The sequence below is a fragment of the Bubalus kerabau genome, chromosome 9, assembly GCF_029407905.1.
Source record: "Bubalus kerabau isolate K-KA32 ecotype Philippines breed swamp buffalo chromosome 9, PCC_UOA_SB_1v2, whole genome shotgun sequence".
Lineage (NCBI taxonomy): Eukaryota > Metazoa > Chordata > Mammalia > Artiodactyla > Bovidae > Bubalus > Bubalus kerabau.
Genome location: NC_073632.1, coordinates 22,635,436 through 22,662,830, shown reverse-complemented (window position 1 = coordinate 22,662,830; position 27,395 = coordinate 22,635,436). Strand labels below are relative to the sequence as shown.

The 27,395-nt window shown below is 43.0% G+C and overlaps 2 long non-coding RNA genes across 3 annotated transcripts; both read left to right on the top strand.

Moving 5' to 3' along the window:
* Positions 1-1,010: 1,010 nt before the first annotated feature.
* LOC129619624 (uncharacterized) lies at positions 1,011-6,093 on the top strand. Of its 2 annotated transcripts, none has more exons than XR_008697969.1 (2): positions 1,011-2,336; positions 4,793-6,093. It is a non-coding gene; the product is annotated as an uncharacterized LOC129619624 (long non-coding RNA). The 2 variants fall into 2 exon arrangements; XR_008697970.1 differs by lacking the exon at positions 1,011-2,336 and adding an exon at positions 3,140-3,167.
* A 4,629-nt stretch (positions 6,094-10,722) lies between these two features.
* Positions 10,723-27,110, top strand: LOC129619622 (uncharacterized). Its single transcript, XR_008697968.1, has 3 exons — positions 10,723-11,413; positions 24,832-24,936; positions 25,877-27,110. It is a non-coding gene; the product is annotated as an uncharacterized LOC129619622 (long non-coding RNA).
* Positions 27,111-27,395: the final 285 nt, after the last annotated feature.

The following is a 27,395-nucleotide window of genomic DNA, read 5'->3' as shown; positions in this document are numbered from 1 at the left end:
CACTGGTTTCCAATGATAAATGTGCCATTAACATAATAAAAGATGGGCTGTTTCCTTAAATTCTAAGATTAGGTCAGAGCTTCATTGACCTCTTTGTAGGAGGCTGTAAACTTCCCTCTGGGGAGTTGCTAAAAATATTCTCTGGTATTATTTTGAAGATTAAAGGCTAATGTCCTTATTTGGCTTTGTTAATCTCTTTCCAGGCCTTTTAGCCCCAATTAATGTGCTAAATGTTTTATTCATGGCCATTACTACTGGATATCTTCCCATGGTGCTTTTTCTTAAGAGTATCTTCTTTGGGAAATTAGAATGTGATGAAACATTTTGACTGCTTTGGTCGCAAAAATATACCTTCACCCTTTGGTCATTTTCCCACCGTGATTCTATCTTAATGATCATTGTAATGATTATTTCTTTATATGTATTTTAATTCTTAATTGAAGCATAGTTGACTACAATGTTGTATTAGTTTCAGGTGTACAATATTATAATTAGGTATTTTTATGTTGTTGTTGTTCAGTCACTAAATCATGTTCAACTCTGCAACCCCAGGGACTGCAGCATGCCAGGCTCTACTATTTCCTGGAGTTTGCTCAAATTCATGTCCATTGAGTCAGTGATGCCATCCAATCATCTCATCATCTGCCACTCCCTTCTCTTCCTGCCCTTGGTCTTTCCCAGCATCAGGGTCTTTTCACATGAGTCAGCTCTTCACATCAGGTGGCCAGAGTACTGGAGTTTCAGCTTTAGCAATAGTTCTTCTGATGAATATTCACAGTCGATTTCCTTTAGGAATGACTGATTTGATCTTCTTGCAGTCCAAGGGACTCTCAAGAATATTCTCCAGCATCACAATTTGAAAGCCTCAATTCATCAGTTCTCAGCCTTCGTTATGGTCCAATTCTTGCACCATTACATGACTACTGGAAAAAAACATGGTTCTGACTCTATGGACCTTTGTTGGCAAAGTGATGTCTCTGCTTTTTAATATGCTGTGCAGGGTTGTCATAGCTTTCCTTGCAAGGAACAAGCGTCTTTTCATGTCATGGCTGCAGTCACCATCTGCAGTGATTTTGGAGCCCAAGAAAATAAGGCCTGTCACTGCTTCTGCTTTTTCCTGCCATGAAGTGATGGAAGCAGATGCCCTTGATAGCTTACGGTGAATGTGTCATGTTGGATTCTTGATCTCTGAAGAAGATATAGCTTTGGGACCAGGGACCAGACTTGATCACTCAAGAGCTTTTGTGTAGCAGAGTTTTATTAAAGTGAAAAAGGGACAGAGAAAGCTTCTGACACAGACATCAGAAGGGGGATGGAGAGTGCCTCCTCACTAGTCTAAGCAAGGGAGTTATATACCTTTTTAATTGGCTACTGCAATAAATCAAAAGAATGTCTCAAGTTTGTAAAGATCTTACTAGACCCACTCCCGTAATTTACATTTTAAAATGACAGGATAAGAACTAACAATAGAAAGATCTTACCAGACCCACTCCCATAATATACATTCTAAGATAACAGGATTAGTGAGAAGGTTTTGAAGAAGGAGAAACATGTCCTCAAGCAGGATACATTGTTGTTATATAATCTTTACTACAGAGTTTGAACTGAGTTGTTCCTTGTTCTGGGCTTAAAGAAAAAAAAAACATTTTATGTGACTAAGACTAAGGAGGAGAAGGGGACGACAGAGGATGAGATGGCTGGATGGCATCACTGACTCGATGGACGTGAGTCTGAGTGAACTCCGGGAGTTGGTGATGGACAGGGAGGCCTGACGTGCTGCGATTCATGGGGTCGCAAAGAGTCAGACGTGAATGAGCGGCTGAACTGAACTGAGCTGAACTGGAGACTAAGGAATATAGAGGGAAAAAAGGCACTTGTCCTTTTTTCCTCCTTGAGAATTCCAGACCCCTGTCTCCTCCTTGAGAGTCCCAGACCCCTTTCTCCTCCTCCTTGGGGACCCTGGACTTCTTATCAACCTGCCTAGGAATTGACTCTCTCACCATGATCTAAGTTTTTTGAATGTTGAGTTTCAAGCCAGTTTTTTTCACTCTCTTCTTTGACTCTCATCAAGACACTCTAGTTCCTCTTCACTTTTGGCCATTAGAGTGGATCATCTGCATGTCTGAGACTGTTGATATTTCTCCCAGCAATCCTGTTCCAGCTTGTGATTCACCCAGCTGGGCGTTTCATGTGATGTACTCTACATATAAGTTAAATAAATGGGTGACAATAAACAGCCTTGATGTACTCCTTTCACAATTTGGAACCACTCCATTGTTTAATGTCCAGTTCTAAATGTTGCTTCTTGACCTGCATACAGGTTTCTCAGGAGACAGGTAAGGTGGTCTGGTATTTACATCTCTTTAAGAATTTCCCAGTTTGTAGTCCAAACGGTCAAAAGCTTTAGTGTAGTCAATGAAGCAGAAATAGATGTTTTTCTGGAACTCCATTGCTTTCTTCACGATCCAACAGATGCTGGCAGTTTGGTCTCTTTGAAACCCAGCTTGTACACCGGGAAGTTCTCAATTCACATACACTAAAGCTTAGTTTGAAGGATTTGGGGCATAACGTGGCTAGCATGTGAAAGGAGAGCAATTGTACAGTAGTCTGAGCATTCTTTGGCACTGCCAGTTTGGGGGATTGGAATGAAAACTGACCTTTTCCAGTCTTGTGGCCACTAGTGAGTTTTCCAAATTTGCTGACATATTGAATGCAGCACTTTAGCAGCAGCATCTTTTAGGATTTTAAATGACTCAGCTGGAATTCCATCACCTCCACTAGCTTTGATCATAGTAATGCTTCCTAAGGCCCACTTGACTTTACACCCCAGGATGTCCAGGATGTCTAGGTGAGTGACCGCACCATTGTGGTTATCCTGGTCATTAAAACCTTTCCGGTATAGTTCTGTGTATTCTTGACACACTTCTAAACCTCTTCTGCTTCTCTTCTGATTCTGAAACCTTCTAAGGTTTCTGACAGAAACCTTATTGTTTCTGTCCTTTGTCACGCCCAACCTCGCATGAAATGTTCCCTTGATATCTCCAATTTTCTTGAATATTATCTCTAGTAGTTCCCATTCTATTGTTTTCCTCTGTTTCCTGGCATTGTTCATTAAGGAGGCCTTTTTCTCTCTTCCTGCTATTCTGTGGAACTCTGCATTCAGTTAGGTATATCTTTCCCTTTCTCCCTTGCCTTTCACTTTTCTTCTTTTCATACTTGTTTGTAAGGCCTCTGCAGACAATCACTTTGCCTTCTTGCATTTCTTTTTCTTGGGGATGGTTTTGGTCACTGCCTTTTGTACAGGGTTACAAACCTCCATCCATAGTTCTTCAGGCACTCTGTCTACCAGATCTAATCCCTTGAATCTCTTCATCTCTTCCACTGTATAATCATAAGAGATTTGATTAGGTCATACCTGAACGGCCTAGTGGTTTTCCATACTTTCTTCAATTTAAGCCTGAATTTTGCAATAAGGAGCTCATGATCAGAGCCACTATCTGCTCCAGGTCTTGTTTTTACTGACTGTATAGAGCTTCTCCATCTTTGGCTGCAAAGAACATAATCAATCTGATTTTGGTATTGGCCATCTGGTGATGTCCATATGTAGGGTCATGTCTTGGGTTGTTGGGAAAGGGTGTTTGCTATGACCAGCATGTTCCCTTGATAAAACTCTGTTAGCCTTTACCCTGCTTCATTTTGTACTCCAAGGCCAAATTTGCCCATTATTCCATTTTTACATATTACACTTTTAATACAAAGTTATTCTAAAATATCAGCTACATTCTATGTGCTATATCTTATATCCTTGAAACTTTTTTATACCTAATTGCTTGTACCTTTTAATCCTCTTCACCTATTTTTCTCCAGTAGCCACTATTTTGTTCTCCTGTGTCTCTGAGTCTGTTTCCATACTATTTGTTTTATTTTATAGATTCTATTAATGTTGTGGTTCAGTCTCTAAGTCATGTCTGACTCTTTGCAACCCCATGGACTATGTATAGCCTGCCAGGCTCCTCTGTCCATGAAATTTTCCAAGCAAGAATACTGGAGTGGGTTGCCATTTCCTTCTCCAGATTCTGTTAAAATATACAACTAAAAACATACAATATTTGTCTTTCCGTGTCTGATTTATTTCACTAAGCATAATACCCTCTAGTTCTATCCATATTGTTGCAAGTGGCAAAGCTTTATTCTTTTTTAAATGGCTGAGTAATCCATTGTGTGTATATATATATTCCATTGTATATATATAGTTATAATATATCAGAGAAGGCAATGGCACCCCACTCCAGTACTCTTGCCTGGAAAATCCCATGGATGGAGGAGCCTGGTAGGCTGCAGTCCATGGGGTCGCTAAGAGTAGGACATGACTGAGCGACTTTGCTTTCACTCTTCACTTTCATGCATTGGAGAAGGAAATGGCAACCCACTCCAGTGTTCTTGCCTGGAGAATCCCAGGGACAGGGGAGTCTGGTGGCTGCTGTCTATGGGGTCACACAGAGTCGGACATGACTGAAGTGACTTAGCATAGCATAGCATAGTTATAATATATATGTATATAATATTATGTATATACATTGTATATACATACATAGTTATAATACATATAATATATAATATGTATATGTGTATATTATATACTATATACACAAATAGCACATTTTTATCCATTTGTCCAATGGTGGATGCAGTTGTTTTCATATTTTAATTAATGTAAATAATGTTGCTATGAACATAGGGGTGCATGTATCTTTTCCAATTTGTGTTTCATTTTCTTTGGATAAATACCCAGTAGTGAAATTGCTGGATTGTGTGAAGAAAGCTGAGCACCGAAGAATTGATACTTTTCTACTGTGGTTTAGAGAAGACTCTTGAGAGTCCCTTGGACTGCAAGGAGATCCAACCAATCCATCCTAAAGGAGATCAGTCCTGGGTGTTCATTGGAAGGACTGATGCTGAAGCTGAAACTCCAATACTTTGGCCACCTCATGCAAAGAGTTGACTCATTGGAAAGGACTCTGATGCTGGGAGGGATTGGGGGCAGGAGGAGAAGGGGATGACAGAGGATGAGATGGCTGGATGGCATCACCAACTTGATGGACATGAATTTGGGTAAACTCTGGGAATTGGTGATGGACAAGGAGGTCTGGTCTGCTGTGATTCATGGGGTCGCAAAGAGTCGGACACGACTGAGCGACTGAATTGAACTGAACTGATGACAGTTTTATTTTTAATGTTTCTTGGCTGTATTGGCTGCAGCAACTGACATTTCCACCAACAGTGTATGGTGATTCTCTTTCCTCCACAACCTCACCAACAATTCCTATTTCTTGTCTTTTTGATGACAGCCGTTCTGACAGGTGTGAGATGATATTGTGATTTTGATTTGCATTTCCCTGATGAGTAGCGATGCCGAATATCCTTTCATGTGCCTGTTGGCCAATGTATGTCTTCTTTGGAAAAAATGCCTATTCAGGTCCTCTGTTCATTTTAAAAATTGAATTGCTTTTTTTGATATTGAGTTGTATGAGTTTAGTTTTTAATACATATTTTGAATATTAACCCACTTAGCAGACATAATGTTTACAAATATCTTCTCTCATCACCCTTTTTGTTTTGTTCATGGCTATTTTTTTTTTCCTGTTCAAAAGTTTTAGGTTTGCTTTTGATTCCCTTCCTGAGGAGACAGACATGAAAAAATATTGCCAAGACTGATGTCAAACAGTGTATAGTTTATGCTTTTTTCTAGGGATTTTCTTCTAGCAGATCTTACATTTAAGTTTTTAATCAATTTTGAGGTTGTTTTTGTACATGATATAGGAAAGTGGTCTAGTTTAATTCTTTTGCATGCAGGTGTCTAATTTTCCCAACATCGTTTATTGAAGAGACCATCTTTTCTCCATTGGATATTCTTGCTTCCTTTATCACAAATTAATTGACCATAAAGGGGAGTTTGGGGGAGAACGGATAAACGTATATGTATGGCTGAGTCTCTTCACTGTTCACCTGAAACTATCACAATATTGTTAATTGGCTAGACCCCTGTAGAAAATAACAAGTTTGAAGTTAAAGAAATAAATTAATTGACCATATAATCATGGGTTTATTTCTAGGCTCTCTATTCCACTGATCTGCGTGTCTGTTCTTGTCCCAGTAACGTACAGTTTTATTAGTCTAGTTTTGTAATTGTGTTTGAAGCCAGAAAGCATGATACCTCCAGCTTTGTTGTTCTTTTATAGAAACATTTTGACTATCCAGTGTCTTATGTATTTCCATACACATTTTAAAATTATTTCTTATATAATGCCATTGGTATTTTGATAGTGATTACATTTAATTTGTAGATTGCTTTGGGTAGTGTGGACAATGTAACAGTATTAATTATTACAGCCCATGAGCATGGTATTTATTTCCTTTTCTTTGTGCCATCTTCAGTTCCTTTCTCGGAAGCCCAAGATCAGGGTGCTGGTCTATTTGCTTCTTCGTGGGAGCTTTGTTCCTGGCTGGCAGATGGTCACCTTGCTGTGTTCTCATGTGGCCCTTCCACATGGTGTGGGGAGAGAGAGAAGTCTGGTGTCTCTTCCTCTCATATTGGATTAAGGCCCAGATCTTATGATCCCATTTAACCTTAATTACTGCCACAAAGACCCTGTCTCCATGGACAGTTACCTTGAGGGTTAGGGCTTCAGAGTTTGAGGGGACACACCTCAAAGAAAATAAATGTTATGTCTGGACTTGGTGTTCATAAATTTCTAGAAAGCGCTCTGACTGGTCTAGATCCCTCAGTAGAAAGGTACCATAATTGGTCCCCTTTGTTTTATGACTCGCTCCTTGCTAACCAATAGCTTCTTCTATTTAGGGAGCTACATCTCTGAAGAATTTCTCACAGATTAAACTTATGATACATATAAAGATAGTAGATTTAATACTGTTTAATACTGGTGTGTTTGAACAAGTGCAGTTAAGCACTTTAATCAAGGAGGTAAGCATATTGAAGATATGGTTCTTTTTTTTCAAGAGTAACACATAATGGATAATATCTTGATAGATGAGAAAAACTATGTGTTAATTCTAGAAATTCAGAATAAATCCTCTGCTCAAAATTTAGTGCAGGAGAAAGAGAAATTCTGAAATGTACAGGATTGGAAATTTGTCACATTTTGACATTCAAAGATCCATTGCAACATTTCTTAATTTTCTGAAGGGGTTCTTCCAAGGCAGGAAGAGGTATGATTGGAGAAATGCAGAAGATTTAGGCAATAGCATTTAAGATGGACCACTGTCCATATTAAGAGACAGAATGGCTAGTGAGGAGAATGTTATGATGGACTAAGTGAGATTTAAAATATTGAGGGAAGTGAATTGTCATCTTGGGTGAGAGAAACATAAGAGTGAAAGAAGGTGTCAGGAAGGATGTGAACACTAACAAATTCTTTAGGGTTCTTTTAACATTTTTAATTTATTTTTAATTGGAGGATAACTGCTTTACAATATTGTGTTGGTTTCTACCATACATCAACATGAATCAGCCAGAGGTACATATAATGTCCCCTCCCTCCTGAGTCTCCCTCCCACCTTCCAGCCCATTCTGCCACAGAGCACTGGGTGAGCTCCCTGCATCGTACAGAAAATTCCTACCAGCTATCTATTTTGTGTATGATAAGTGTATGTTTCAATGCTACTCTCTCAATTAATTCCACTCTCTCCTTCCCTCACTGTTTTCTATGTCTGCATCTCCACTGCTGCCTTGCAAATAGGTTAATTATCTTTCCAGATTCCATGTATATGTGTTAAACAAATATATGGGATATTTGTTTTTCTGACTGACTTCATTCTGTATAATAGGCTCTAATTTCATCCACCTCATTAGAACTGAATTAAATGTGTTCCTTTTTTATGGCTGAGTAATATTTCATTGTATATATGTACCACAACTTCTTTATCCATTCATCTGTTGATGGATATCTAGGTTGCTCCTTTCAAGGAGCAAGCGTCTTTTAATTTCATGGCTGCAGTCACCATCTGCAGTGATTTTGGAGCCCAGAAAATAAAATCAGCCACTGTTTCCACTGTTTCCCTGTCTATCTGCCATGAAGTGAAGGGACCAGATGCCATGATCTTAGTTTTCTGAATGTTGATCTTTAAGCCAACTTTCTCACTCTCTTTCACTTTCATCAAGAGGCTCTTTAGTTCTTCTTCACTTTCTGCCGTAAGGGTGGTGTCATCTGCATATCTGAGGTTATTGATATTTCTCCCGGCAACAAGAAACCAGCCCTTCACCTTCAGAGGGGAGGACAGAGAGGCCTAGAATGGCCCGCCGGGTGGTGCTCCTTCCACACTGGGCTGCTCACCTCCTCTTTCTCTGTTCTTATCCATCGGAGGAACGGACAAACCTGACAGCCAGATGCTCTTGGGCTTAACTGACATAGGAGACCCTCTCCCACTGTTGGCTGACTCTCTTTGCATTGTCTTCTCCTTCGGAGGCCACAGTGGGTGAGAGGAGTAAGGCCTCCGTGCCTCCATGCCCTAGTGCTGCAATGAACATCGGGGCACAACCGTCTTTTTCAATTATGGTTTGCTTGGGGTATATGCCCCATCGTGGGATTGTTAGATCATATGGTAGTTTTATTCTTAGTTTTCTAAGGAATCTCCATAATGAAAAATAACTTAAATCTTACAAATTATGTGCTTTGTGAGAAGCAGAACGACTGCCATGAAGAGAGAAGAATTAAAAGAAGAATGGGTAAGTGTGTAAAGAGGGTCAGTGCATCATTCTTAGATTTCCACCTTCGTTAATCAGAGGAGGAAACGAAGTTGCCAGAGGAGGTGCTCCAGGATTGGAAGTTATGAATTAAAGATGCAGCATTTTCCTTCAGGAAGGGGACTTGCCCTCCAAGGCCCTTGAATGCAAGAATCAGGGAAGGTAGAACAGGGAGGCACTGCTTGCAGACAGGAGGGGTGATGCTGCGTTACTTATACTGAGGGTCACACCAGCTTTGGAGCCAGTGGAGGTCACATTTATCAGTTCAGTTCAGTTCAGTCACTCAGTTGTGTCCAACTCTTTGTGACCTCATGAACCACAGCACGCCAGGCCTCCCTGTCCATCACCAACTCCCCGAGTTTACCCAAACTCATGTTCATTGAGTCGGTGATGCCATCCAACCATCTCATCCTCTGTCGTCCCCTTCTCCTCCTGCCCTCAATCTTTCCCAGCATCAGGGTCTTTTCAAATGAATCAGCTCTTTGCATCAGGTGGCCAAAGTATTGGAGTTTCAGCTTCAACATTGGTCCTTCCAATGAACACCCAGGACTGATCTCCTTTAGGATGGACTGGTTGGATCTCCTTGCAGTCCAGGGGACTCTCAAGAGTCTTCTCCAATACCACAGTTCAAAAGTATCAATTCTTTGGCACTCAGCTTTATTTATAGTCCAACTCTCACATCCATACATGACTACTGGAAAAACCATAGCCTTGACTAGACGGACCTTTGTTGACAAAGTAATGTCTCTGTTTTTTAATATGCTGTCTAGGTTAGTCATAACTTTCCTTTCAAGGAGCAAGTGTCTTTTAATTTCATGGCTGCAGTCACCATCTGCGGTGATTTTGGAGCCGCCCCACTTTGGACACGCCAGGAGTTTTGGCTACTGATACAGATGTCAGGATGTCAGTGTTCTCTGGACCCTGTTTCCCTCGGATTGAGACTCCAGGCATGATGAACAGAGCGCTTCCCATTCCCTCGCCGGCTCCTGGGGGGTTGCTCTCCACAGCTGCCTGGGAGCAGGAAGGGGCCCTTCTCTGAAGCCTGCGGAAGGTCTGCTTTTCCTTTTTAGATCATTTTTCCGGAGTCTTCACCTTTTCCCAGTGCAGCTTGTGATAAAAGCTTAGGACCAAAAGGACACGATATTTTTATGGCAGGACACGGTTTTCCCTGGTGGCTCAAATGATAAAGAATCCGCCTGCAATACAGGAGACCCCGGTTAGAGCTCTGGGTCGGGGAGATCCCCTGGAGGAGGATATGGCCACCCACTGCAGTCTTCTTGCTTGGAGAATCCCATGGACAGGGGAGCCTGGCGGGCTACCGTCCAAAGAGTAGCAGAGTCCGACACGACTAAGCACGCACGGTTTTCCTGGAAGGGAAAAGCAAGAGAAATAAAGCCTTCACTTAAAAAGGCTCATCTGGAAACAAATGCTCACAAATCAATCCAGATTCAGTAGTAATTTGCTGACACGGTGTTTCCATGTCCCTTTCTGGACCCCGGCGGGGAGTTGGGCGGCTCTGCAAGGGGGACAAGCCACCACTAGGGGGCAGTGTTGTATAGAGAAACAAAAAGTTCACATTCATCCCATTAGTACAGAATTAAAAAGTAGCTCAGTAAACCTGAATTTAAAATATCAGAAGTCATCTTCTCTGAACGCTCCGCCGCCCCACCACAGCGCGCCAGGACTGAGCTCCTCTGCTCATCTGTGCTTGGGTCGGGAGGCTGGCGGATGGCATACTTGCCCTGGGCACTGGGGCACAGAGGAATTTCAGTGTTTCCTGCCACTCCGGGCAGACGTGGGCAGGAAGCATAGTTGAAAAGTTGGTAGAACTATGAAGAAATAATGAATAAAATATGACCGTGTTAATGGCGGTTCGTTTTCTCCAGTGGTGAGATTTGGGAGGGTTGTTTTTTTTTTTTTCCTTTACCTCTTTCTGCATTGTCTCATTTTTTTTCCCCCCACAGTGATTACTTGTCACTTTGAAATTAAAAAATTGCTGTTACCATTAAAAAAAAAAAAGATAATGAATAGAAATGTGAACATGCTTTTCCCAGACCACGTGGAGCCGGTGAACGGGTTACAGGTGATGCTGAAGGGTGAGGACCAGAAGGAGGGAGGGTGCAGGACGCCTCCACCAGCAGCGGTGAGTGAGGTTTTCATGGACGCAGGAGGATGGACACCCTTCAGGCCAGAGTCAGGGAGAGGGGAGCACATGGGCAGAGGGGTGTCCCAGCCCACGGAGCTCCTCCACAGCTCCCAGTTGTGCTTGACTTGAGAGTCTGTCCTTGTGGACGCTAGGAAAGACTTCATTTCTGTTGGACACTCGGCTGAAGAGCAGACTCTCCATCATGACTACAGGCCTTATCTGTTGCTAATATCGACACGTCATCTTGACTGTCTCTGTATCAGGCCTCTCACTGGAAGCTTGATTTAGGCATTACTGTCTGCTGACAGCGTTACTCAGCGGCGATGTTACATCATGCCCGGAGGCTGACTCTGACCAGCTGTCTTACTGAAACCAGCAGAGAGCCCAGCACTTCTCAGCCCTGGTGGGCCTGGCAGCTCCTAGGGTAACTACTGCTGGGCCTTCCAGACTCCCACCCACACGGAGAACACTGTTGTCGGAGCCCCGGCCTGCCCAGGAAAGGAAGGGTGAGCCCAGATTTCTCGTTTTGTTTTGTCCTGATAATGAGGCCTTAACATCTGAGGGAGAACACTTTATTCGCCAGCTCAATTTTGAATGACAGGTCCCATCTTCTTAGGCCAACTTCAACATGCCTTTCTTCTTATTTTTAAGAATTAAAAAAATTGAGGGACAGGAATGACATTCAGGTATTTAAAAAACACTTCTATTTTGAAAACTTTCAGATACAAAGCAGAAAAAAAAGAGTGTAATCAATACTTATATACGTACCATCTGTATCTGAGAACTGTTTATCTTGCTGCATATACTTCATGTAGATATCTTTCCACTAAACCATTTAAATTTGTAGACTATATGAAATTCCACACCAAAATGCTTCACCATATTATCCTGCATAATATAGTAGCTAATTCACTCCTAGTGAATGAAATATTGTTTCCTAATATACAGCCCATGGGTTTTTTTTTTTTTTTTTTTTTTGCCTCAATTGACCCTCAAAGGTTTTTTATATTGCTTTTTTTCCTAGTCAGGATCTTACCAAAGACCTCATACTATGTCTGTTACATCCCAAGGTTCTTGTAAGCTAGGACACTGGTCTGTGCACCCTTTTTATTTCTGTCCACTTGTGGAGCCCCCGGATCACCTCTCATAAATTATCCCTGTCAGCTGCGAACTTGACCTTCACTGCAGTACAGCGCGCGGGGTCGGAAGCGGGGAGCACCTTCTGAAGAGGGCGTTAGGAATCTTCATGAGACATTTATAGCTTCCCTTCCTTTTCAGTTTTAATATCAAAGCAAATTTTACACTGTCACAAAAAAATAATAGATGCGACACATTTCACAGCTTAATTCCCTATAATATCTCTTTCCATTCCTGTCATGTTTGTGAGATTTTCACCAACTTTTTTCTTTCGAGGTTGACCCGCCAACTATCCTTTACAGGTGCTTCTTCTTTAGAGTTTGACATCCACCAGGCAGAATGATTGAAAATCAGAATGTCAGGGGATTCCAAGTCTCACCTGCTAAAACAGTCCATGCCACGGTGATGGCAAATCAGGATTCTACGTTGCATTTTAAAGTTGGTCTGTTAAAGTTATTTTGTGTAATACTGTTTTTATAAGTAGGAATGGTTTTTGCGATGCTTCTAATTTCAAGAAACTATACATAGTGGTTTTTTTTTTCTCCTTTTTTTTTTTTATACCAGTTAACTAGATTGCCAAGGTCAAAAATCAGTGACAAGTTGTCCGAGGTTGGTGAATAAAATCAATCGTACAACTCTCCTTGAACACTTTCTCACAGCACTAACAAATGTGCCCGTGCATGCTAAGTTGCTGTGTCTAATTCTTTGTGACCCTATGGACCGTAGTCTGCCAGGCTCCTCTGTCTATGGGGATTCTCCAAGGCCAGAATACTGGAATGGGTTGCTGTGCCTTCCTCCAGGGGATCTCCCTCACCCAGGGATTGAACCCACGTCTCTCATGTTTCCTGCATGGCAGGTAGGTTCTTTACCCCTAATGCCACCTGGGAAGCCGACTTTCACAAATGCAGTTTCCGAAAACAGATGTTTATAACATCATGGTTGCAATTATCAGTCCTAAAAACTAGTAAGACAAAATTTTGAGGATTATAGGATAAGTCTTTCCTCATCTTAGTCACAGTTAGACAGAAATTCAATTTCAGGATGACAAAGTACAGAAGTATAAGGCTTTTATATCGTTCATGGTAACTGGTATATATATATGCACAATTCTATGTTTTCCAGACAAAGCTGTTTGTAAGCCTTGTGCTTTGCATTCTCAAAAGTGTGCATAAAAATAGCTTCCTAAAATTTCCTTCAACATTTCTTGCTAAAACAAAGCAAAACAAACAAATGCACAAAGTAACTTTAATATAAATGAAGACAGAATCGACAATACTTGGGTCTTAAATAATTTAGTTCCACACAGTGACTCTCTGTCATCGTTGAATTCCTTCCCATGCCTCCTACCACTACGTGCAAAATATATCAGCTTCTCTTTCTTCCTGAATGGTTGAACTGTCCTGGGAGTTTGTTTAATTTTTTAAAGTTTATTTATTTATTTAAATTGAAGGATAATTACTTTACAATATCATGATGGTTTTTGCCATACATCAACATGAATCGGCCATAGGTATACATGTGTCCCCCACATCCTGAAGCCCACTCCTTCCAACCTAACTGGTCCCTGCAGGTTGTCACGGAGGACTGGCTTGGGTGCCCTGCATCAAACATTTTATTTTTCTCTGTGACGTTGTTCTGAGGAATACTCATTACTTCAGTCTTTCACTCCAATCTCAGATTCCAGGAAAGCTTGATTAATACTGAACAAGAGGCGTTCAGAGGAGGAAGATGAGATCTCAGATGCTTATCCTGTCTGCTAGGTGGGCAAAGCAACAGGAAACCAGCCCTCTGCCTTCAGAGGGGAGGACAGAGAGGCCTAGAATGGCCCGCCAGGTGGCGCTCCTTCCGCCCTGGGCTGCTCACCTCCTCTTTCTCTGCTCTTATCCATCAGAGGGACGGACAGACCTGACAGCCAGGTGCTCTTGGGTTTCACTGACATAGGAGAACTTCTTCCACTGCTAGTTGACTTTCTTTGCGTTGTCTTCTCCTTCGGAGACCACAGTGGGTGAGAAGAAGTAAGGCCTCCATGTTTCCTAGTTTGAAACTATGGTGGTGAGTGGCTTTGTCTTAGTGGCATTGATTTTGGCTTTGTCAGAATAACTAGGAGCTGACTCGATGTGCTGGTCCCTTTTCAAAAGGTCCACAATCTCTCACTTGAAATAGTCCATCCTGTGAGAGGGGATATGTGCCACTCGAGTGGGAACTACCCACAGGTAGCTGAGGGTCTTGACGTGACTTGCAGAAAGGAGGCTGTGTGGAATCAGGCCAGTTAAGGTGGTTTAATGGGGTAGGTGGCAGGAGGGCCAGCCTTTTAGGTGGTCTTTAGTTATGTCTGGGCTTCCCAGGAGGCGCTAGTGATAAAGAACCTGCCTGCCAGTGCATGAGACATCAGATACATGGATTCAATCCCTGGGTTGGGAAGGTTCCCTGGAGGAGGGCGTGGCAACCCACTCCAGTATTCTTGCCTGGAGAATCCCACGGACAGAGGAGGCTGGCAGGCTACAGTCCATAGGGTTGCAGAGTCAGACTCAACAGGAGCGACTTAGTACACTCCCTCTTGGTTACCCCACCAGCACTGTGACAGTGTTCCTGTCACCGGGTGGAGTCTCTGATCCCTTCCCTTGACCGGGAGCAGTCCTGCGGCTGCCTTGGGGAATACACAGCTGAAGTGATGCTGTGCAACGGCTCAGGCTAGGGTGGGAAAGGCCATGCCACTTGGGACAGCTTCTCTTGGGACACTCTCTTCTGGAGCCTCAGCTGCCCAGTTAACTGTCCCCTGAGGTCAGCACATGTGTGTGTGCGCGTGTGGTGGGGGGTGGTTCCCAGACAGGACGAGAGAGAAGTGTCCAGGGAGCCCCAGCCCAGGTACAGAGGTGGGTGGAGAAGCTTCGGGATGAACCCAGACAGGCCACTGCTCAGCTGCAGTCACACAGGGACTCCGGTCAGTGAGCAAAGGAAACGATTACTATTGTTTCAAGACTTTGATACACAATTTGGCCTTTTTACATGGCCATGTAAAAAGTGTTTACGCTGCCGAACACATTGAAAGAATGGTGCCCCAACCTCCAGTTTCCTCATGAAAATCCTGGTGAAATGGGCAGTGACTCGCCTCCTGCTAAAGTGGATGGTTCCCTTGCGAGGAAATGTATTTAAAAGCGCTTCAGTCCAGCACGTGTCCATCTCTGCTGTGTACAAAAAAGTTCCGTCACCCCTTACCAGGACACGCCTTGGGGAGGCTGGGACTGAAGTAGGGCAAAGCAACTTTCCCTCCATCTTTCTGAGTTCTTGGCTGAGACTCCATAAGAAAAGACAGATTAACAGAGAAAAACAAGCAGAAGTTTATTAGCGCGTAACCCTCTCGTGTGCATGGCAGACCCGTGGGGGGAAATGAGTGACTCCTTGTAGTGGTTTAGAATTAAGATTAAACACTATCTTACTGGGCTTCCCTGGTAGCTCGGATGGTAAAGAATCTGCCTGCAATGTAGTAGACCCAAGTTCAGTTCCTGGGTCAGGAAGAGCCCCTGGAGAAGGGAATGGCTACCCACTCCAGGACTCTTGCCTGGAGAATTCCATGGACAGAGGAGCCCGACAGGCTACAGTCCATGAGTCGGACATGACTGAGCGACTAACACTTTGTTAAACACCATCTTACTGGGAAAAGAGGAGGGATGCAGACCTCTTAGAAGAGGGCAAGTAATTTTTAGCAAAGATGTGAGGGCCCTTAGAAGAGCGAGTGGGAGATGTGATGGTTGGTGACAGTTTGTCTGGATGTGGTAAGACTTCCAGTCCTTTATCTGTGATAAGCGTCAGTCTTCCCAGGCTGAGGAAACTCCCAGAGTGGATTTCTGGCATTGGAGTTCCTTCTAGAGAATCTCTCTTTAGACACATTAGGAGAGTTCAGAGAAAGCCTCTCCCTGCATTTGTGGTTTTTCAAGCACCTACAGTTCAAAGCAATCACCATATAGGAGCAGCATATGTTGGGGTGACAGGTGTTGAGTTCCTAGTGTCATGTTTTGGGATGACAGACTCTGCTCCTTTCAGCACTATGAGGTGGAACAGGCAGACTTCTGGGCAAAGCTTCGCCCCTTGATACAAAGGTGCAGGAGGGCAAGGGTCTCCCTCCAGCCCCAGGGTGCGCTTGTGTAGTGAGGTAATGCCTGGAGCGCCCCCTGGCAACCACAAGATGACAGGACTCAACTCCTGCCCGGCGGAGGGGACAGGCGGGAAACCACTGGGCCTGTCTTCACTGTGCTGCTAAATTCACCAACCTGGAACTGCAGGCTGCTGAGCTTCTTGTTAGATAATCAGTGTCCTTAATGCTTAAACCTCTGTTTGCAAGAGTTCCTCTTATTTGGAGCCAAAACCATAATTGATGCAGTTGACATTTGTGGCTTCTGAGGAATGAGTAATTTAAAAATTGTTTTCTAAATTTAAAATCCTTTAGTATATCTCCCAAGAGGTTGCCTGCTTCCAAAAGTCACAAAAGAGAGCTGAAAGGAGAACTAGCACTTAATAAAAGCAGGGCCTATTTTGCTGTTTTTTCCCCCCCTCTCAGGATACTGACTCTGCTTTCATGAGTAGAAGCAAATAAGTAATAAATCTGTTTTTGTTCCTTCAGTTTCTGCAAATTTCCTTGTGTAGAAAATGATTTGAAATCCAAAAGTGAAGTATGGCATGCTAGGTCAGATTGTTACTTTTAGAGTTTTGCAGTGGAAAGCTGTCAGGGATTGAAATAAATTCCGTCCCTGTCTGGTTTTAGCATTCTAGGATGGCCAGCTGTTGTAGGCTGAACAGTGTCTTCCCCAATTCATATGTTACAGCCCTAACCCCTGGCATCGTAGACTGTGACTGTATTTTGGAAACAGAGCCTTCAAGAGGTAATTAAGTTCAAGCGGGATGGTTAGGGTGGGCTCTGATCCAATACGGCTGGTGTCCTTATAAGAAGAGGCGATTGCGGCCCAGACACACCAGAAAACCACCATGTGGACACATGGAGAGAAAGCAGCCTCTGCAAGCCAGTGAGAGAGGTCTCAGGAGAGACCCAATGTGTCGACACTTTGATCGTGGGCTTCCCGCCTCTAGAACCAGGAAGAAATAACTTTCCATTTTTTCAGTTGCCTGGGCTGTGGCATTTTGTTATGAAAGCCCCAGCAAACGAATACAACTGATACATGACATGTGACGCATGTTAATCTGAGTTATGGTTTTTTCATCCCTTCATTTCATCACTCATAAACTAAGCGGTGAAAACACTCAGTTTAAGAGATATTTCTAAGTAGGTTAAAGCACTGTGGTATACCTACTGCCGCTTCTGTTGAAGGGCATATATTTTAAAAAGTTAATAGACCATCAGGTTCATCCCATCCGCCCTGCATTTCAAACAGATGTTTACAAATTATGGTTTGAAAAGTGGCATTACATTATTAGGCTGCCAAGTTTTGTCCATAGGTCTCAATCTAACCTCAGAAACAATAAGAGTCTTGGGAAAGCAGAAAGTGTGGTGAGAGAGGGATTTTTCAAGGAAGATTTTCATGGAGCCACTTCTCATATAGTGAGATCTTTGTGAAGGAGAAGAGACAGAATGAAATCTGAAACATTGATTTTAGACTGTGCATTGCTGTGAGACAAAGATGTTTGAAACATTGCTAACACTTTCACTTTATTAGTGAATAAAGAAGCCTTAGGAAGATTTAATTTTTGCTCCATGTTCCCGGAAGATAAATTAGTTTCTTAAAGAAGATGATCAAAGATCTGTTGGACCTGACTCCTTGTTAAGGCCATTTGGAGGCAAATTTGTTTCCTTCTTATAATAATCATGTGATTAGTCTTTGGCCCAATTATAAATTCAGTCCTCAAAACAGTTTGTCTATAAGTAAATTGCGATGATGTTTTCTATTTAATTTCCTAAAAAAGGAAAGATAATGGAAATGTGCTTGCTAGTTTTTGTTATTACATTGCAATTAATGGAAACATGTAGTTATTCCTCCCTTCCAACCTCCCTCCCCCAAGGTTCCCAGTCATGTTGATGCTGTGGAAATTACCCAGGATGCTTTCTAATAAAATAAAAATAATAGATCAGCAATCTTATCTAGGTTTTCTCAGGTCTATCTTGCAAAATTAGCCATCAGGAAAAATCTACCAAAATAGAACACTTGGGTGTACAACAAAATGGCATTTCTTGAGCTGTGGTTCCCAGAAAGAGATATACAGAAATCTGAACATTTTTTAGTATTTTCTTGCCCGGTTTTCAGTGACATTCTAGCACTTACTCTGCCAAGCACTGTCCTTAGTGCTTTGGAATCTGTGAAGCTCCAGGTAATACTAGGTGAAAAAGCAAATAGTGCCCAATCAGGAGAAAATTTTGACAATTAAATTCTAGAGTCCATGTTTTAAAATGCATTATCTCTGTGACCCCAGTATTCTGAGGGAAAAGGGGAATCTCCTTTTTTGATTCAGGGACCACTGGTTATCCTGCAATACCCTTCCTTTTCATTTCTAGCAGCTGGCTTATGATGTCTTGGAATAAAGACTACATTTCCCATCATCCCTTCCCACTAGGCATGGCCATGTGACTAAATCCTGACCCATGGAATAGATATGGGAGTATTTGGGGGTAACATGCAGTAACCTGCGTTATGAGACTATGTATATGCTTTACTTATGTCATTCAGTTCAGTTCAGTTGCTCAGTCGTGTCTGACTCTTTGTGACCCCATGGACAGCAGCACACCAGGCCTCCCTGTCCATCACCAACTCCCAGAGCTTGCTCAAACTCATGTCCATCGAGTCGGTGATGCCATCCAACCATTTCACCCTCTGTCATCCCCTTCTCCACCCACCTTCAATCTTTCCCAGCATCAGGGTATTTTCTAAAGAGTCAGCTCTTCGCATCAGGTGGCCAAAGTATTGGAGTTTCAGCTTCAACATCAGTCCTTCCAATGAATATTCAGGACTGATTTCCTTTAGGATGGACTGGTTTGATCTTCTTGCAGCAGCCAAGGGACCACCCCACCCCCACCCCCACACCCCCCTACCCCGCAAGAGTCTTCTCCAACACCACAGTTCTAAAGCATCAATTGTTTGGTGCTCAGGTTTCTTTATGGTCCAACTCTCACATCCATACCTGACTACTGGAAAAACCATAGCTTTGACTAGACAGACCTTTGTTGGCCAAGTAATGTCTCTGCTTTTTAACTTATGTCATTAGATTGTTCTGGTATTTTTTTGCCTTTGAACACACAGCGCTGAATGAGTCCTGTGTATCCCACAGCGATGCAGCATGGCAGTCAACTAGGTTTTTGTGCACTTAACTTTTTTTTTTTTAATGAAAACAATAGGAAGATGAAAGTCAAAGTCAAGCTGTTAAATCAACAAACTGGAGTAAACAGGACAGACGGTGGTAAAGTAGTGGATATTAGAAATGGAACAATCAATCCTTTGCTGATCCTTGAGTCAGTGAGGAATTGATAGGTCATGATGCTAAAGCAAAGGACCCTTATTCTTACTGTGTCACAGCCCTGTTTATTTATGAACTTGGTTTTCTGGATGCTCAAGATCATCTACCACTTCCTTGGAAAGAACAAGTCACATTTAACTATATCTCACTGCCATGGAATTTTTTTTCTGGCATGTTGTCTGAATTATCTCCTATTCATTCATTACATTATTCATTTTGGCAGTTTTCAAAAGTGGAGCTGATCCATGAAAACTTTTTCTCTCTCTCTATTTTTGTATTTTTACTTCCTTAGCTAAGGATGTCCTCTTCTCTCATCTGGCTGACTAACTCCTGCACTGTCTTGGTGCCATCATTTCCAGAAATCTGATTTAGACACCCTACTGTGTCCTTCTGGCTTGCCTGGTGGTTCAGAGGTAAGGAATCCGCCTGCAATGCAGGAGACTTGGGTTCGATCCCTGGATCAGGAAGATCTCCTGGAGAAGGAAATGGCAACCTACCCCAGTATTCTTGCCTGGAAAATCCCATGGACAGAGGAGCCTGGCAGGTTAGAGTCCATGGGGTCTCTAAGAGTCAGACAAGACTCAGAGACTAAACAATACTGTCTATGTGCTCCATCCTGCTCTGCGAGTCTCCACCAAGGCACTTATTACTCAATGTCATGCTTTGCTCCCCTGCTCTCCTCCACTGGACTATAAACTCCCTAAAGTCATTGACTAGGTCTTCTTGTATTCCTAGATCCCAGCAAGCACATAACTTAGAGCAAATATGCACCATATTCTTTTTTTAAACATAATTTTCTCAGATCTGAGATTCAAAAAAATCTCAAACACCACACCATGACTATGATATATGACATTTCTATCACTCCCTCAAAGTTCTATTTATTCCTTTGTAGTCAATCCCCCATCCCTACCTGCCTGGAAATCACTGTTCTGATTTCTGTCTCTACAGTTTCACTAGTACTATGCTGTCATACAAATGAAATCATATGTAGCTTGTATTCCTTTGTGTCTGACATTTTACATTGGGTCTAATGAATTTGAGATCCATCCCTGTTGCCAATTTCAGTAGTTTATTCGTTTTTGTATCTAAGTAATATGTCTTGTTGGAAAAGGCAATGGCACCCCACTCCAGTACTCTTGCCTGGAAAATCCCATGGATGGAGGAGCCTGGCAGGCTGCAGTCCATGGGGTCGCTAAGAGTCCGACAGGACTGAGCAACTTCACTTTCACTTTTCACTTTCATGCATTGGAGAAGGCAATGGCAACCCACTCCAGTGTTCTTGCCTGGAGAATCCCAGGGACGGGGGAGCCTGGTGGGCTGCCGTCTATGGGGTCGCAGAGTCGGACATGACTGAAGCAACTTAGCAGCAGCAGCAGCAGCAATATCTCTTGTATGCATGGTCTAAATGTGTTTATCCACCAGATGATATTATAGTTGTTTTCAGTTTTTATTGTTGTGGATAATACTCCTATTGACATTCACACACTGGTCTTTATGTAGACATATATTTTCATTTCTTTTGGGTAAGTACATAGGGTAAGGATTTCTGGGTCATATGGTAACCGTGTGTTTAACTTTATAATAATAAATGCTAACTTTTCCCGAGGCAATTGTACCAATTTACATGTCTACCAGCAGTATATGCAGTTTTCATTTCTCTAGTACTTTGGAAATAAATATTGTAAGTATACTTGTACTAGATTTTTGGTTTTAGAGTTGTAAGATTTTACTGAGTTTTGAAAAAAAAAGTGTCAAGGTAGATGGATAGATGTGCTGAGGTCTAAATTTTTTGGTTGCCAGGGTAGAAGGATATTGAATAAGACCAATCCCTCCCCCAATAATTCCTCCACTGTTTTGTTTTAGCAATACTTGAAATTCCTTCTTTGCAGTGTCATTTTTCCTCCTCAATTTTTTATTAGAATTCAGCCTCCAGGAAGCCGATCTGACAGGATCACCCCATCAGGGTTTATCAGGATCACTTTCCAAAGGCTTAGCAAGAGCTGAGTGGTGAGAGCCATTCCCAGAATACAGAGTCTGAGTCCGGACGTGAGACCAAAATGGGGAGTGGGATGATGGCACGCAGGAGACACACAACAAACCCCAACAGCCAGGTTGCCAGGCGGCCGGGGTGGAAGCCTGTCTTCCTTCTCTCGCAGCTGTGGTGGTAGATTTGGGGTCAAGAGCTCGTTGTGCCACTTTCAGCAACTCGTGTAATCTCTTGGGGCTTCCCTGGTGGCTCAGTTGGTAGAGAATCTGCCTGCAATGCGGGAGACCCCGGTTTGATTCCTAGGTCAGGAAGATCCACTGGAGAAGGGATAGGCTACCCGCTCCAGTATCCTTGGGCTTCTCTTGTGGCTCAGCTGGTAGAGAATCTGCCTGCAATGTGGGAGACCTGGGTTTGATCCCTGAGTTGGGAAGATCCCCTGGAGAAGGCAAAGGCTACCCACTCCAGTATTCTGGCCTGGAGAATCCCATGGACTGTATAGTCCATGGGGTTGCAAAGAGTTGGACAGGACAGAGCGACTTCCACTTATTTAAACATTAGATTTATTATTAGTGTTTTTCCATCTAGGATGCTGAAGGAGTAACACTAGCTCCATGTGCCTTGCATGACTGTTGCTGGGCCCTGCGCTGAGATGTAGGGTCAGTGTGATGTCTACTTCATGGGTGTCTTTTATTTGGTCGGTTTTTAACCTGCTTGCCCTCCTTTAATTCTCTTCTGTTGAATCTTCTTTTGACTTTTACCCCTTGCCTACCATATCCATGGTGTTTCATTTCAGATTCATTGACTTTCTTTTCCTGCCCCCATTGAAACATCCTACACACTTAGGAAGCAACCAGCGGCACTTTGATAAATTTCCTTTGACTTGAGCCCATCTCAGACCCAGAGAACAAAACTGTGAGGTTTGAGATACGACTGGAGCGTGCCCTTCAGTTTCAGGTTCCCTGATCAAAGAACGCTCCAATGACGTTTCAGTCAACCTGCGGTGGGGTTCAGATTGATCTGAAATGCTAGAAGGAGGCTTCTTAATTTCTGAGGGGATGCAGGTATCCTTCTGTGACTTTTCTGTTGTCTCTAAGGCAAACACAAGCATTTTTTTTTTTTAAACAAGAGACGCTAAGTCATAGTCATTTATAAAATGCCTACATTTTCCTGGAAATTTTCCTATATTCCCTTTCTATTTATAACTGCATTTGTTTTGCCTTTTTGTGTGTTCCAGAATAATGTTTATAAAAGCAATGTCATGTAATCCTTTCAATGCCCTCTATGATAGGAAAGATGAAATGAAGTTTGAATGGAGTAAATGACTCGCTGGGGAAAACACATGTCTGTCCGGTGATGTCACCAGTGATGATTCCACGGCCTCATTGTTCTCTGGGGACCTGCTGTTTCCATAGACCGTCTAGCTCACAGGATGCTTTTGCTCTCAAGTAAAGCCAATTCTCCAAATTATGCTAAGTGTGCAGGCCAAAACTTAGTAGGAGTTAAGGAATTTCTGAAGACAATAGTGTAAAGGAGATTCCTCTGTACTTGGCAGCTAGTTCTCCAGACTGAGTGGAACAAGTCCAAATTTTGAATATAGGCTTGTTAAATTTGATATCGGTAACCAGGACTGTTTGATGCCTTGGATAGGGCTTGGCCTAGCTTACTTATTGGCTACCAAGTGGCCAGTGCTGATGACCACAGATGGTGGATATTTACCACTGGATTGCTGTCTATCAGTGGTCAGCCCCCAACCCCATCATCTGTTTTCTCTTTCTTCCATAATAATAGAACCTCAGAGGAGTGAAGTTGCTTAGTTGTGTATGACTCTCTGATCTCATTGACTATAGTCTACCAGGCTCTTCCGTCCATGACATTTTCTAGGCAAGAGTACTGGAGTGGGTTGCCATTTCCTTCTCGAGGGTATCTTCCTAACCCGGGGATAGAACCCAGGTCTCTAGCATTGCAGGCAGACACTTTACCCTCTGAGCCACCAGGGAAGCCCCTCAGAGTTTTATTCTTTTTTTTTTTTTGGCCAAGCCACGTGGCATGTGGGATCTTAGTTTCCCCACCAGGGATCAAACCCAAGCCCCCTACTGTGGAGTCTTAACCACTGGACCTTTAGATGTTTCCCAGTAGAACCTCAGAGTTTTAAATGGGTACCTGGATGACCAGAATAAAAACTATACCATCAAGCCTCGTTTGCAGCTAGAGGTGACCGAGGGACTAAGTTCTGGCCAATGAGATATAATCACAATCATCAAAGAGCAGCTTGTGGGAAGCTTCTTCAGAAGACCACACAGACCACCTTGTGACTCCTTCTCCCCCCTTTTATTGCCCTTTGTCTTTACCTTCTGGCTGAAATGTGTATTTCATGTCTTGTATGTATATATTTTGACACAGAGGACTCATCTGTGGTGTCATAAGATGGGAAGAACCCGGGTATTTGAACTTCATAGAGCCAAATCCACATCTCAGCTGTGGACTGCTGACCTCTTGCTTTCATGAGTGTTTTAATCCCTGTTATTTCTGTTCTCTATTGCCAGCAGCAAAACCCCTCCATGCAATAGAGGGCCAGCTGTAAAGAGACTCACAGACATAGAAAACAAGTTGTTGGTTACAAAAGGGGAAGGGGTTGGGGAAGGGACAAATTAGGAGGTTGGGACTAATAGTTTCATAAAATAAGGACCTACTGTAGAGCATTGGGAACTATACTTAATATTTTGTAATACCTTATAAAGGAGGAGAGTCTAAATAATACATATATGTCAGTTATACAAAATATCTATGCATTATATATACATCAGTTCAGTTCAGTCACTCAGTCGTGTCTGACTCTTTGCAACCCCACGAATTGCAGCACGCCAGGCCTCCCTGTCCATCACCAACTCCTGGAGATCACCCAAACTCATGTGCATTGAGTTGGTGATGCCATCCAGCCATCTCATCCTCTGTCATCCCCTTCTCTTCCTGCCCCCAATCCCTCCCAGCATTAGGGTCTTTTCTAATGAGTCAACTCTTTGCATGAGGTGGCCAAAGTATTGGAGTTTCAGCCTCAGCATCAGTCCTTCCAATGAACACCCAGGACTGGTCTCCTTTCTAAAACCAGCTTGAACATCTGGAAGTTCACAGTTCACATATTGCTGAAGCCTGGCTTGGAGAATTTTGAGCATTACTTTACTAGCGTGTGAGAAGAGTTGCAATTGTGCAGTAGTTTGAGCATGCTTTGGCATTGCCTTTCTTTGGGATTGGAATGAAAACTGACCTTTTCCAGTCCTGTGGCCACTGCTGAGTTTTCCAGATTTGCTGGCATATTGAGTGTAGCACTTTCACATCATCTTTCAGGATTTGAAAGAGCTCAACTGGAATTCCATCACCTCCACTAGCTTTGTTTGTAGTGATGCTTTCTAAGGCCCACTTGACTTCACATTCCAGGATGTCTGGCTCTAGGTGAGTGATCACACCATCGTGATTATCTTGGTCATGAAGATCTTTTTTGTACAGTTCTTCTGTGTATTCTTGCCACCTCTTCTTAATAGCTTCTGCTTCTGTTAGGTCCATACCATTTCTGTCCTTTATTGAGCCCATCTTGGCATGAAATGTTCTCTTGGTATCTCTAATTTTTGAAGAGATCTCTAGTCTTTCCCATTCTGTTGTTTTCCTCTAGTTCTTTGCATTGATTGCTGAGGAAGCCTTTCTTCTCTCTCCTTGCTATTCTTTGGAACTCTGCATTCAAATGGGTGTATCTTTCCTTTTCTCCTTTGCTTTTCACTTCTCTTCTTTTCACAGCTATTTGTAAGGTCTCCTCAGACAGCCATTTTGCTTTTTTGCATTTCTTTTCCATGGGGATGGTCTTGATTCCTGTGTCCTGTACAATGTCATGAACCTCAGTCCATAGTTCATCAGGTACTCTATCAGATCTAGTCCCTTAAATCTATTTCTCACTTCCACTGTATAATCATAAGGGATTTGATCTAGCTCATACCTGAATGGTCTAGTGGCTTTCCCTACTTTCTTCAATTTAAGTCTGAATTTGGCAATAAGGAGACCAGTATATATAATAACATATGGGGCTTTCCTGGTGGCTCAGATGGTAAAGAATCCGCCTACAATGCAGGAGATTCAGGTTCCATTCCTGGGTCAGAAAGATACCCTGGAGAAAGGAATGGCTACCCACTCCAGTATTCTTGCCTGGTGAATTCCATGGACGGAGGAGCCAGGCGGCTACAGTTCATGGAGTCACAGAGAGTTGGACACAACTGAGTGACTAACACACATAACAACGTATATATATATATATAAAACTGAATTGCTGTGCTGTACACTTGAAACTAACATGATATTGTAAATCAACCACACATCAATTAAAAAAAAATTTCTTTTTTTAAAGTGGGCATGGCAATGTTCTCAAGGATTCCCAGAAGAGGATCCTCTCGGGAAGAAAGCAGACGTTGGCTGTCATGGGACACGTGTCACTGCGCTAGGCCTGTCTGTTCACCTGCACTCAGAACACACACAGACTGCTCCGGCGCTGCTTACATGTCTGCAGTAAGGAGGGAGCTACCTCCCCTGCTCGCTCTGGGAGCAGACTCACAGCCCCAGGCATCTGATGTCCTTCAGCTGGACCGCTGAGCGCTGGGTGGGCCAGGCACATCTCATTGCAGATGTCACTGCCTATTTGTGGCAAGTTTTGTTTTGCTTTAACTTTAAAAGATTGCAGATGCAGATATGTTGTGATAGGCGGCAGGCAGCTTTCCACTGCTCTAGTCCAGCCTGTTCTTGAGACAGTGAGGTGATGAGTCCCAACATGTTTTGCGAAATTAATGACATGCCCAAGAATAGGGTACCCAGAGGAATGGAAAGAAGACCAACCAGGCAGCTGACACCTGGATTCCAGTCCTGTCACCACTGATCCTCTGAGATGAACATAACCTTGAACCAGCTGCTCAGCTGCTCTGGTTCCCAGGTTTTGCACGTGTGAAATGAGGGAGTGGGGTGCAGGATTTCTAAGATCCTTTTGCTCCCATCACTCTGTGATAATCCCACCATCATCTGGGCCCACCATGCAGTTTTGCGTGTGTGTGTGTGTGTGTGTTAGTCAGTCAGTTGTGTCCGACTTTTTGTGACCCCACGGACTGTAGCCCGCCAGGCTCCTCTGTCCATGGAATTCTCCAGGCAAGAATACTGGAGTGAGTTGCCATTTCCTTCTCCCTACAGTTTCATGTCTTTCTCTAAAACTATTCCATTAATCTGTTGAGTACATTATTTGTTTATCTTTTAAAATTGACGTATAGTGAATTTACAATGTTAATTACCAATGTACAGGAAAGTGACTCAGTTGTGCAGCTACATACAAAAACTTCTTTTTCATACTCTTCCATTATGGTTTAGCACAGGAATGGCATATAGTTCCCTGTGGTCTATGGTAGGACCATGTTGCTTCTGCGCTCCATATACACCGGCTCGCTGCTGCTGCTGCTCCCAAGCTCCGATCCGTCCCGCTGCCGCCCCTCCCCCTTGGCAGCCGCAAGTCTGTTCTCTATGCCCCCATATTGTTTCTGTTTCACAACTAGTTTCATTTGTGTCATATTTTAGACCATCCAGTACTAAAACAGGAAAAAAAAATGTTACCAGTTGTTTCATCGGAAGAAATAAAACGCAGATTCTCACCTTTGGACATTTATTTTAGCATCAGCATCAGTAAGAACAAGAGATAAAGAACATCTTGACTATCCTTCAGCAAATGATGTTGGACCATGTTTTTGTCTGATTTAGACTTTGGAGCCACTGACGACAATGACAGATTCTCTGCAGCTGTGACGTGGAGGCGGGGCTTGTGGAGACTTGTGAAGCTGGTAGGCTGGGTCTGATTCGATGCCCCAGTTCCCAGCTCTGGCTCATCAACGTTT